The sequence below is a fragment of the Micromesistius poutassou genome, assembly GCF_964030765.1.
Source record: "Micromesistius poutassou genome assembly, chromosome: 9".
NCBI classification, from domain to species: domain Eukaryota; kingdom Metazoa; phylum Chordata; class Actinopteri; order Gadiformes; family Gadidae; genus Micromesistius; species Micromesistius poutassou.
Window position 1 is genome coordinate 14236041 of NC_140279.1, and position 14444 is coordinate 14250484.

Consider the following 14444-nt stretch of genomic DNA (forward strand, 5'->3'; position numbering starts at 1 on the left):
ACAGGAAGAGTGCGTGAAGGTGAAACCCAGGCGGTTTTCTTTTTTTTTTTTCCTCAGACCGTGTCACTTTTAATAATGCAGTGTCACTTCATCTATAAGGTCTTCATGAATCATATCGCAGATTTAAAATGAAAATCACCACATTGTGAATATAAACATAGGCCTGGTAATATTTTAAAAAGTTAAACTTATAATTAAATGTCAAAAACTTTACAGTAGGGTTTTTATTTTTTTTAATGACATTTCAGAACGAACTATTATTTTGGTCCCTGAAAGGAATCAATCCAATTAGCTAAACCCAAGTGGACCGATTTTGCAGATGGGCTGATATGTTTATAAACCAAAACAGACCAATCACAATTATATCCTGTATTCACCCCCCTGCTTTACTGTTATATCCGTTTCGGTAAGTTGCAATAAAACAACTCCACCGCAGCTCATTATGACGCCCGTGGGACGCGCACACGGAAATAGCAACAGCGTTCTGTGGAAATACAGTGTTCACTTCCCTGCCAGTGCGGCGGCGGTGGGAGGCAGGAGCAGGCTCCACCTCTACCCCATGGGTGAAGTCACCCTCCCCTAAACTGTAATGCAGAAGTGGACACGATGACATCACTGTCCCCCTTGCACCGTGCGCCCCTGACCGGTAGTTCCACGGGAACTATAGCAGGATGTGATTAGAGGTTGAATCGAGAGACTACGCGTTTTTTTTTATTGGTCATACATACAGCGCTGCGCAACGTACCCAACCTCCCACGTGTTATTTCAACAGCAGAATTATCCGTTTTTTCCCCCTGACCTAAATTTCTCTCTAAGTGGTGGAGGTTGGTTGTTGGAGCTCATCTGTGAAAGCCATCACGCGCCTGCCGCTTTGCCCTGGGTTATCCTGTGCCAGATAAGTGAGCGTAATCATGCAATTCATCTTCTGATATATGGTTGGTTTGATTTTGCACTGTACTTTTCTGTGCGACACGTGATTCAGTTTGGGCTGCGTTCTGGGATTGAGAGATTGAGAGAGAGCGAGAGAAAAGATAAATAAATACATAAAAATAAATAAGACATATCTCCCAGCTCTCCTAGTCGCCTCATATAATTCATATATAGGCCTAGGCCTCGACGTTTGTACATGAAGCTCTGCTCCAAGCCATAGCAGTTCCATACAACATGCAGCCACCCACCCCCCCCCCCCCCCCCCCCCCCACACACACACACACACACACACCCACCCACACAAAAAGTAAAAGTGTCTCCATAATGCATGAGAGAGGAGCGTGCACGAGGTCCATCACCGCAGCCACTGCCTCTGGTTGCGTCAGCTGTACAGGGGAATAGATGACAGAGCAGCTAAATCAGAACGGCCCAGTCTCTGTCACTTAACGACTGACGTGCCCCAGCATGCCCTGTTATTTGAATAAGATGATGATGATGTATGTGTGTGTGTGTGTGTGTGTGTGCGTGTGTGTGTGTGTGTGTGTGTGTGTGTGTGTGTGTGTGTGTGTGGGTGACTCTGGGTTTGTCCTCTAGCCAGTGCATGACACACTCCTTGATTATACTCTATGGCGGTCTTCCCACGGCAAAACCACGAAAAGCTATTAATAATAGAGTTAGTGGAAGCCATACAGAATGTTCTTGTGAAATGTGCATGACTCTGGCCCTGACACACACAACACACACTCTCTCGCTCTCTCCCTCTCTCTCTCTCTATCTCTCTCTATCTCTCTATCCAGTGCTGAGTGCCAGAGGGAACAGGTGTCATAGTCTTTCAGTGATAGTCAAGGCCAAGTCCCTGGAGACTGGCAGCTGTCTACTTGTGTGTGTGTGTGTGTGTGTGTGTGTGTGTGTGTGTGTGTGTGTGTGTGTGTGTGTGTGCATGCGCACGCGTGTGTGTGTGTGTGTGTGTGTGTGTGTGTGTGTGTGCTGGCTCCATCCTTCAAGGCAGAGCTGTATGTACAGTGTGAGTGTCTGTGGGTTCACTGTCTGCTGCTAAGAAAAGTAGGTGGTTATTGGTTTAAATGTTTCACAGTTTCTCTCTCGTACTCTCTGCTCACTTTTCTGCAATGATTGCAGAGGACACGGTGCTGGGCCCAGCCAGCCGTTCATCTATCATTCAAATCCAACAGCCCATTGGGAAAATAAATGGCAAGCAGGAAGTGAACAGGTGTGGCGCCCGACCAGCTGTTATGAAAATGAACACAAAAGTCACAAGGAAGCCATTTTCCCCCAAAGGAATGAGTCAATTTGTGTGTGAGAAGGTGGAGTGGTTGGCTGCAACTCAAATTTGACTCCAACTTGAATCTCCCTCTAAGTACCTTATCTACTCTTCAATCATATAAAATCCCACCATGCATTCCTCTCAGATGTAATCAACGTGGTGAAGAACGACAGCGGGAGAACAACATTCTCCCCTTGTGAATCATAGATGCTGAGAGGCCATGTTTGGTGTGTGCGTGATGTGCATGCATGCGTATGCATGTGTGTGTGCGACTGTGTGTGTGTTTGTGCGTGCGTGCGAGCATGCTGCTCCTCGTCTTATCAGTTCTCTCTGAGGCCTCGTAACCCGTCCAGCTCTCAAGACTTTGCTGGAATACGACGGACTCTTGTTTTCAAGCCCATCTGTCTCAAAAACAACATTTGCCTCAGGAGACCCATAGATTTGCCTGAGGGGTTATTTTTGGTTACTTCCGTTCCCGGGCAGGAAATGGAATAATAACAACGAGTAGATGAGGCGACCAAGAGTGAATATTGTTATTGTGGGGGAAACCCCAAGACTTACAGACAGACAGACGGACAGACAGACAGAGAAAGGATTGTTACAGAAGACCCCTTGGTCAATCTGCCGATTTTATGGACTGAAATTGGATGTTCGGCGGGGTGTTGGTGGGGGGTGGGGGGGGGCTGAATAGACACACTGTCACCACAATTTGGAACTTTATCCCAGTATTTCTCTTGGTTACAAAGCAAGGCTTATAGTTGGAGATCTGTACACCATGTTCTCCTGGTTAACTGGAGCGGCTGTCCTTTTCCCCAGGTGCCGGTCTGTCAAAATATGGAGAATAATAGTGTGGATTCCACTGGCCAATTTCCCCTTTAGAACACAGACAGGAAACAGATGCCGAGTCTTACACCTTCACTGCAGCTCTCCCACCCCCATACTGATACATGTGTGGGTATGTACGCTTTTGATACAGTGGTGTGTGTGCGTGTGCGTGTGTGTGTGTGTGTGTGTGTGTGTTGTTCCTGCCAGATCAGCTGATCTGATCTATCTTTGTATCTAGCAGGTATATATCCTACATAGCTTCAAGAAGTACATAACCATTCGAATGTTAACAAATAATAAACTACAATTTAAATATCCCTCCACTGCAAGTGAGTCATGACCTCCATGATTCACTGGTTCCCTTCCGAACCCAGAAACAAGATAAGTAACACCTGAACAACACTTTGGGGGAAATTTTTAAACGTCATTCTTTAAAGGAGCTGTTGTTCTGCTGTCTCTCGCTAGAGATAAGGCCTACACACATCACATATTTCATTACTAAACATTTCACATTCTACCTTCAACCAAAGACAATTCACAACATATTTACCAAGAACTAACTTGGTAGGTCATGATCGATTGAAAACTGAATATAAAGAAAACTGATATAAAGAAAACAATTAAAACTTAATTAATCTCAACAAGCATTTGGAACAGCCTAAAATCATGCATTGTGTCCACACATCTGTGGATATATAGATATAGATGCAGATGTGTCCACACATGTGCACATCTCAGTGTAAAGTGTAAAAACAAATTGTGCGTTCCCTGGTAAATTGATTATGGTTCTGTACCGGGAAGCAGCAGTTTATCCTGTAATAAATCCTGACTTTAATCTATCTACAATGTCACTGCAGTCCCCCACCTCTATTCATTCCTAATACGGCTCCTCACCAGCTGAGATTCCTGGAACTTCCAGCCATCGATCATTCTGACATAATTGACTCTACATTTTCCATCAGCCACTGTGACCTATAACAATGGGGCCCTTTGTTGAGGATAGGCCCCGGTCCTTGTAATTAGATCAGCTTCATAGGGGCCACAGTTTTAAAAAGGCCCCATGCCTGCCTGGTAATGACAGACCGGCTGAGAGATGTCCGGGGGTTTGACAGGGTTTGGCTGTGTAGGTATTTGATTGTGTGTTTTGATAATGTGCGCTGATTGTGTGTTTTGATCGTGTGTTTTGATTGCAGTTATCATTGATACAACGTTGTGTAGAAGCACTTATGGATCTGCCCGCTCCGAAGATTGGGTAGTCACCTCTGAACTTTGAGGAAAGAAGGCTATCACTCTTTATTCCTGGGAGACGTTTTTAAAGGTTGAGTTGATGCTACTGCAAGGGTAATGTCTGACGCTCAAAGAGGCCTACATTTTCTTGCTGGTGATCATTTTCCTGTTCAAGAAAATATGTGAAATGGTCTTTAAATTCAATGTTTTCACTGCAAGGGTGGATTCTGCTGACTCAAACAACAGGATGGCTGGTTTTAATGTGCTTTTGGACAACAATAGACATTAAACTGCAAGCAGTCTCAAGGTATTCACAGCCCACGTGCACTGTCCAGGCACAGGCACACATTGACGTCAACAGGGGCTTCAGTCCCCAGCCTTTTGCATCTTAAGCAAACGTGCGCTTGTTCTTCAGGGTTTAAAACATTTAAAATAAAGGGCCCTAGTTAGACAGTCTAAAGCGCAGACGTCAAGACGCAAAGTCAAAGTACTTTGTGAGCGGTTCTACGGCACTGTTGCCATTATGACGGCGGGATAAATGAGCTTTGCGCCCGGCGCAAATCTGAAATGGGTTGGGCTGAAACCTGTAGGTGTGTTTTGGGCTTAACGTGCAATAAACCAATGAGAGTTCCACCTGCCATCCCCTTTAAGACCCAGCGCATTTGACTTGGCGAGTTGATATTCTGACAGCGTGTTTGCAGTCGCCGCTGAGACAGATGCATGACCACATGAATTTAAAACTTCAAATGGCTCAGTTTATGGCCAAGTAATAGGCATAATTCACACATGGAATAGCTTTTTCTTCTCCAACTTCAGAAACACTGATTCGTCATGTAAATTGCGGCAAAGACAACTTAAAACATATATGATATGCGGACACGGTCCTCGATGGCCGCAACTGTGGGTCTATTTAATGATATGCGGCAATACATTAACAAACATAGTTTGTTACCAGTATTGTATACATTATCGTTATCGACTTGTGTTCATAATACGCATCACCCGGTGTTTGCAGATGCATTGATTTAAAAGTACAACTTACCACTGTATCAGCTGTTCTTTCCCAAATCATTTAACCAACCATTTACCCCTAAAATTTGATTTTGTTTTGGAAGCCTGGAATATACTTTGCTCGAATGTATTATTGTTATTATTATTATTATTATTATTTTAACGCATGCCATAGCCTACTATACTTTATTCATGTTCATTCATGCAGCCCTATTGAAAAAAATGTTTCCACAATCCACACGCCATTTCTATGCAGTTTCACATGTATGAATAATCTTTGACATCATAATATTTAAATCAGGTTAATAGTTTGCATGTTTGTGCTGTGTAGGCTATAGCCTACGTGTGTGTAAGTGTAGGCTATGTTATAGTTCCGACCTGCCATGGCACGTCAAAATAGCAACAACAACTGCGCTATCCGCTATAGACCAGGTATTTTTCGTTCAGTGGCTCAATTTTTAGATCACTAAAATAGCACCAAGTATCATTTGCGCCGGAACACGCCCCTGCTTTTCGCCGACACGCCTCTCGAGGTGCAAGTGTAGTGGCGCCTGGTTGCTGCGGGGGAAAATCAGCTTTGCGCTGGGTGCAAACTAGCAATGACACACGCGTCTGTGTAGAAAGTCAATTGCGCCGGGCGCAAGATAGGGCCCAAAGAGTTGATTGCAGCGAAACGATAAACGCCTTCACCCGAACATGCATCGGGTAGGGTCTGTAATATCTTGCACCGATTTTAAATAAATGATCAGATCCAATCGGATCTAGGGATGAATATCCACGGCCCATTTGGTTTGGGGTACATCATGTTGGACATGTGAAGACCTCTAGATCAAAGTCTTCTGATAATTTTGACAATTTTTTTTATTTCCTTCAGGGTTTTTTATTTCCTTCAGGGTGTTAAAAGAAGATTAAATTGTGTTATAGCACTCAGGGAAAAGTTCCCTTGACGCTTGCCTTTTGATTTCTGCATAACTCGGCCATGTTTAAAATTCAAAATGGCCTATTTGATCGATAGATGTGTACCAAATTTGGTGACATTTGGACTTGTGGTAGGAGATGAAGAGACAATTTTAGTAATTTAAGTTTTCCAAACTACAGTGTGTTTTTTGCACACGCAAATATTTTATTATCGGATTAATCAATGCCGCAATTAGGTTTATGAGATAAGTATGCCCAAGTAATTTGCAGTAAATCTGAGTCATGGTTTAAGAGTAGGTGAAACATGGATGCCTGAAGGAATTTCATATATTCTGTCTGATGCTGAAGCAATTCATGCTTATTGTGGAACAAAATTATGAAGAGAGGAGACAAACCAAGCTAGCTAATTGAATCAGTAAAATTGCTGAATCAATTCAACTTAGTGTTATGATCACAGTGAAATATACGATACAAACACATATCACATAATTATACGCCCACTTATGTGATCAAACGTCCATCCAACCCTTTTATAATAATTGTACTCCCCATAATTGTACTGAAGGCCACCATATGAGATGTTGTTTGTGGCATGAAGTCGGACAAAGCCCAAACCGTTCGATTTATCAACAAGTCTGAGCTTTTTTTATCTGAGTTGTCTTGAACGCAGTATTAGGGTCACAGCGCTTAATATTTCTCCATGAAAACCATTTCAGCGTGCAGGTCACCACTGAGGCAAGACAAGCATCTCCTGCAGGAACACAAGGACCAACACCACATGTTTCCCTCCGCAGGGAACGTAAACACAAAAGCCCTTTGTTCTCAGAAATCCCAAAAATGTTTATCCATCAGCACTTGATCTCCAACCACTTGGCCAATAACAACAACATCTTAATGAGGGGGGAGAGGGATGCGAAGGTTGTTCCGTGCAGGATCATGGTAGGATCTTGTTCTAAACACGTGCTCACTGAAATACTCACTCACATGTTTACATTACTTCATTAATGAGACGTTGGGTGGGAATGTTTCTCATTCAACAGATGCATGCATTTGCATACTCACACACACACACACACACACACACACACACACACACACACACACACACAGGTCTAAAGTGAAAGCTCAGATCCAGCATGCTTATAGTGTAGACAGTGGCGAACTTTCTGAGACAAAATCCGGGGACATTTTCGGTTTTCTTACATTGTAACAGGGTCTGCGGGTGGAATTGTTGACGGGGGGGCTGACAGAGTTGTTGACGGGGGATGTTGCGGGATTACGGGCTGGCGGGAGTAACATGAGTAATTAGACATCCCAACATTACTATTGTGAAGAGATTTTTTATAAAAACAATAAATATGGGCAAATAATATAAAGAGGGCATTTTGGGGGCCCCATAAGGCCTTCTATGGGGCCTGGGGCTCCAGGCAAATGCCTGGTTTGCCTAATAGTACAGCCCGCCCCTGAGTGTAGACTAACCGGTTCACCGGAGATTTGAGTTGTTGCATGAAGACGGTGGAAACGGTGGAAATGTCTGTGAGAGCTGGAGAGAGTAAAGTTTGTTGTGTTGAGCTACAGAAAGCATAGTGTTATCTAAAAGATTCAGGTGAGGGAGGGTTGAGATTGTAATGACACTAGGGAAATATCCTGCCGCAACTTCTACTTGACCGAGACTTGGTTGTACACAGTAACAAACAGACCGGATCAAGCCAGCAGTAGAGATCCTGTCAGGATCCTTTCCAAAATGATAGAATATAATCTGAGGGGGGGAAAAAAACAAGCATTTATAGAGGATCTACTTTGACGGATCATCCTTTGAGGCATAATTACCCCAAAGGATTCACTGCAGGTCGTATTCAGAGATGAAATCTGCAGCGTTTCCGCTCAACACAGGACGGATTTAAAAAGTTTTCCACATGAGTCCCTTAGACCCAAAATGATCAGAAAATAGGGTCCAGGCTGAAAAATCCCAAAGTATTCCTTAAGAGTATTCCTTAGAGTCACTACGTAGCCCACCTACAAACCTCTCTTCCTCCGCTGGTGGGTACTTTGTTGAAGAACCAGGTGTGTGTGTGTGTGTGTGTGTGTGTGTGAATGCATGATGTGTGTGTGTGCATGGTGTGTGTGTGTGTGTGTGTGTATGCGTGTGCATGGTGTGTGTGAATGGTGGTGTTTGTGTGAGTGTGTGTGCGCGTGTGTTTGTGCATGGTGTGTGACTGTGTGTGAGTGTGCGTCTATCTGTCTGTCTGTCTGTCTGTTTGGGCATGGTGTATGTGTGTGCATGGTGTGTGTGTGTGTGTGTGTGTGTGTGTGTGTGTGTGTGTGTGTGTGTGTGTGTGCATGGTGTGTGTACATGTTGTACGTGTGTGTATGCATGATGTGTGTTTGTGTGTGTATGCATGGTGTGTGTGCTCTGTGTGCGCACGCATGGTCTGTGTTTATGTGTGTGTGTGTGTGTGTGTGTGTGTGTGTGTGTGTGTGTGTGCGCGCTACTTGGGAATTAACCAGATGGTGGCTCAAAGTGCTCCAAGCCTCCTAAAGCCTCTCTAAGCCGGGCGACCAGAGGCTCCTGGAGACAGCAAGCCTCTCGTGGGCTGGCGGCCTGATGGCACCCTGGGTAATCCCATACCCCCGCTCACTGCTCACCGGGCCTGGAATTAGCATGTTGTCAGGTTTCATGTGCCACTCGGGCGTCCCCGACCAAACAACCCCCACCTTCCCCCTCCACTTCCCACCCACCTCTCCTCCACCCCTCCCCCCTTGCCCGCCCCTCGACTGTTGTTGTTGTTGCTGTTGTTGTTGCTATTGCCACGGTCCCTTCTCCACGCCGTTGGCCAACGGTGCAACAGCGTGACGTTCTACCTCGACGCCTCACCTGATGGCTAGACTAGGAGGGGAAGAGGACGCTGAGAATGATTACTGAGAGCAGCTCTGGATCCCTCAGACTACTACCGGAATGCAATTTCACATCTCTGACTTCATGGGGCTGCTGTACGTCAGTCCACAGACCCTGGAGCAAGAAGCAGTAGAAAAACAACAACGACTACGTCAAAGGAGAAGAAATACAGATATGATTTGAGAGCGCCTGGGAAATAAGTGGGGGAAAAATAAGGCGGAGGACAATTCCAAGAGTGATCTTTGGTAGGACTAAATAATTGAGCTCTGAAAACATGCCGCTTCACTCAACACCTGTGCCGAATGAGCTGCAGCACACTCTCCCAGTGTCTGGGTGCGGCGGTGGAATACGGGATTATGTGGGTGGGCGAGAGCCAGCCAGTTCAGGACGCCAACCAGAGTGGAACACACTCTGAGATAATGGGTTTAGCTGGAGCTGGGCTGGATACACGGACAGACGCTGCTCAGTGCTGAGGAGGGAAGACATTGCATGTTTACACATGGGGTGCAGAGAGTGACACCCGTGTTAAAACCTTAATACATGCTCACTGGCACACAACGCAGCAAAGAATAGCTACTGAACAGCGGCGTGTATTTGCGTAAACACAGACGCTCTCTCACACACACACGCACGCACACACACACACACACACGCACACACACACTGCTCTCCTGTTGAATAGACGATCACCATGGTCATTTGCCTAAGGCAAAGACAACCATGCAGAACACACTCACTAGGAACAAAGATTGCACAGTTATGTAAAAAGCCATCAACAACAGTACACTGTTCCCAAACATTGAGCCAGGGGGGAAATGTGAGGACAGTTCGCCCCCCCCCGTCAACCCCCCCCCCCCCTCCCCGTCAGCTGCAACAACGTCAGGGCCCCGAAACTACGGATATTGAACTCTGGAAAATCATTATTTGGATTTGTGACTCGGTAACACAGTGACCGGCGTTTAAGAGCACGTAGGTGCAAACGCTTTGACGAAAACAAAACATGCCATTCTTTGCTACGACCTCGGACCCTGCACAGACATTCCTATGATGCCTCTTCCTATTGTGTGTGGACACAAATGTTTTCGTCCCTGTTGACATGCGACCGGTGGTTTTCGACCACATTCTTCTGAGGGATGTACCATTCCAGAGCGGGTGTATGGTATGGTCCGGACCTGTGAGCGATGTGCATCTGGGTCAGGTCTGTTGTGATGGAGGCAGGGGGCCTGCAGCTTCCTGCCTCCATGTGGGTTATCAGCCAGGAGAAACGGCTTCCTCTCTTACATCTCGCTACCTCACTTCCTGCTTCTCTCTCTGCTTCTCTCTATCCGTGCTCGCTAATTCTCTATCCTTATCTGCCCCCTACCCCCCCATCTCTCTCTCTCTCTCTCTCTCTCTCTCTCTCTGCCCCAACTCTGTCTATTCCTCTCTATTTCTATTTGCTCACTCTCTTTATTACCTCATTCTCCCGCCCTCTCTCTTTCCTACCTCTCTGTCATGCTGGCTGTTTTTGTCTCTCAAACTGCCTCTCTCTCTCTCTCTGTTTCTCTCTCTCTTGCTATAATGTACAGTCCCTTCACCAGCGCTATTCCAAAAACCATTATACAATTCTCTCTATTCTCGCTCCCACTCCCACGAGTCTCACTCAGTATGTGTCCGTGTTTTCTAGACTGCTAGACATTCGTCTGTTTGTGTGTGTGTGTGTGTGTGTCCGGTGTGCGTTTGCGTGCGTGTGTGTGTCTGTGTTATGTCTCTCTGTTATTCACCATTCTATTTGCCTATTCTTCTCTTCAAGCAGCTCTCAGGAGGCTGGCGTTTGGTTTTCAACCATCCTGTGTTTCTCAGATCCTGTCTTCAGCTCAAAAACAATCACAGTCGCACCGTGTGTGTGTGTGTGTGTGTGTGTGTGTGTGTGTGTGTGTGTGTGTGTGTGTGTGTGTGTGCGTGTGTGTACGTGTGTGTGTGTGTGTCCAGCTTTCCATACATGGCGATGACAAAGGAAGATTTTGCCGCTTGGCAGTTCCAGAGACGTGTCTTCGTCACTACCTTCCTGTTTCCTGCGTTTCATTCTCTGGTGCGCTGCAGTAAACTTCCTCTCCCTTTCCTCCATCCGAAAAACACGCTTGCCGGCTCGCTGACACACAAACCACGCACACTTGTACATGCGTGCATACGAGGAGTGCACCAACCGAAACGCACGCATGCAGAAACAACATGAACCATCACAACCAACCTTGCAGGCATCACCTCGCTCGGGTTGGCATGCTTGGAATGACTAGACAGACACTTTCACATGCGTACACAAACAACATGCACAATCGCACGCGCACACGTGCACACACACACACACACACACACACACACACACACACACACACACACACACACACACACACACACACACACACACACACACAGAAATAACAATGCCTTATATCCATCAGCACAGCATGCCTGCAGAACACCTGGGACACTTTGTTTATCATTTCCTCACATCCTACGAGTTAATGAGTTCGTTTTTAAATGACGGTTGAATCACTGCTCATGTGTTTCGCAAAAATTCGACGCTATTAGACTGATTTGAAAACAAGACATTTTGTCACTGCCAGAGACTGCCAATAACTGTCAGAGAGGAACAGCATTTATTTTTTCACTTGGTGCAGAATAAGTAGTTAACCAATGAGAAAGTTGCTGCAGTTTGTGTGTGTGTGTGTGTGTGTGTGTGTGTGTGTGTGTGTGTGTGTTATGCTTGCGGAGTCAACGGTTCACATTTTCAGCGTGCTCAGAGGCCACTCTGTGTCATCTGAGCCGTGCATGTCAATCAGGGGAGGAGACACACTGCTCTGAAATATCACAGCCTCATCACATACCCCGAGGCAGCCAGACCTCCACCCAACCCGTTCCAATACTCTCACAGCGATGTTTTAATCACATCGCTGTGTGTGTGTGTGTGTGTGTGTGTGTGTGTGTGTATGTGTATGTGTGTGTGTGTGGGTGTGTGAGGAGACGGAGACAGACAGTGAGAGATGTGTATGGATGAGCGCATTTGGGGCTGTGTTAATAATTCACAATAAAAAGCCATTCTTTTGACCTATTTCTATCCATGCCATGTTTGCATCCATAGTGTGTGAGTCCCTCTGCGTTGTCTCGAGTCATCGGCTGGAGACTGTCTGGCTGAACTCCGCGGCATGTAACTCTATCGCCCCGGTGCCATCAATAAATGATCCATCACGACCGCCCGGAAGGTTCCCACAGGTTTCACGATGTCCATGCAAAACCAACCAAAGCCAACGCACAACCTGTTTGAAAAAGTGTGTCGACTGGTTAAAGCGGTGTGTGAGGAATAAACACGACAGGCCTTGTTAGTTTATCAGTGATCACGACTTATTTTCTCTGTGCTTAAAGAGCGGGTAGAGCTCAGGCATCCTGCTCAAGGACGCCAAGAGGTAGACAGATGATAGTGACGATCACAGTGGTTTATTCGCACCATAGAAGAAGTGTTCTCCACAGACTCTAGGAAACAGCCGGCCGATCCAGTACATTTTCATACCCACGCAGCAGAGGGTTTTACCCAGAGAGGGCTAAAGGGAACTCAGATGGAGGTCATTGATTAGCAGGTTTGGGTTACATTTGAGTCTGGCCCAAGGACGCCAATGGGTATAGGCAGCGGACCCTGGGGAATCTAACCCGGTATCTTTCACCACTAGCCCACTCTGGCCACAGTAAAAAACCGACAGCCACTGCTCTAGTTGGGACGTCCCATCCGCGGCCTCTAGGCACCTCTCTGTGATCACAAGGGGGCTGTTGTCTTTACTGGGTGGCGCCGGTGAACGTGGGAAAGCAGAGGAGTCGCAGGCTCTCGGTAGTGAGGCCATACAGAACATGAACATTGAAAGTAGTAACAGATGATAAGCCAGAGGAATGTTGCTCGACAGGATTCCTTCTCCGGGATGCAGGAGTGACTTCTGTCGTCTGTGCTATTGTGTGCATGCATGTATGCATGAGTGCATGTGTCCGTGTGCGTGTGCGTGTGTGTGTGTGTGTTCCGTGTGTGCAGGTAACCAACATCTCATTGGTTATGTCTTCATACTTTACATACTGTTGGTCCACGCCTTATAAAGCACATGCATTATAAAGAATGCCTTTGTAAAAATGGGTCCTTCTGACACTGGATAAAGGGGGCGGGGGGGATGGGGAAGTCATGTGTGGAGCCTGCCCTTCTCAAACCTTGGTTATGTCAGAATTTTTCTAGGTGGGGCGGAGGGGGGGGTGAGAGAGAGAGAGAGAGAGAGAGAGAGAGATGATAGATGACAGTGCAGATGAAGAGAGGACAAAATGAGAGGGTAGAGGGGAGAGTTAAAGGAAGAAGATGAAACAGAGTAAAAGAGAGCGGGGGGGGGGGGGGGGGGGGGGGGAGGCAGTGATGGAGAAAGTGGGGGGAGAGAGATCAAAGGGCAGGTAGCTCAAACATTCAGATTATATGTGAGACATGTGAAGAGAGCCTATATACTGTATATGTTATAGCAGCATGTTAAAAATGAAAGCATACATACTGTATATATTATAGCCATGTTAAAAGAGATAGCATACATACTGTACATATTATAGCACCATGTTAAGAGAAAAAACACCATATACTGGATATTAGAGCACTATATTAAAAGTAAAGGAAAGCCTATAGGCCTATACAGTATTGGATTGCATCATATTGAAAGTGATGTGAAGCGTGTACATACTGATCTGACACTGCGTCTTGCCACTATATGGGGTCCGAGCTGGCCCATGTAAAACGTTTATTGACCTCAATACAAATCACCTAACCAAACGACTTGTTGTGTACAAACACAAAAGCCAGTTTTCTCATGGGCTTGTGTGTGACAACCTCCAGGAACAAGTCTCACCTAAAGAGAGAACGCTCGTCATCCATCAGTCTTGATATCGCCTCTGTTAATCAGGCTCACCTCTTGCAGCTGTGTCTGCTGTCCTCCGACGAGCCACACCTGACTCTCCACCTGCAGACGATCGCCATGGCGATCGTCCCCCCCCCCCCCCCCCAACAAAATCTGAAAGAAAACACCATCAATGCCTCAGTTATTTGCGCCCACTCAAGGCTTCGGTGAACACATGTACATAAATTAAAGGAGGGATATAAATATGAGCGAATGTGGGAGTATATTCATATTCGAATAAAGAATGACTGCAAATGTCACCTGTGTCTTATATTAAATGACGTCCCTTCTGCGGTCTGTGGAATATTACAAGCGAATCCCAGGAAGAGAACTACCATACTATAATACTTTATGCCTAATGAAAAACAAACCGACTCTCAAGGCACCGGCAAGATTGTATCTCAAAGTT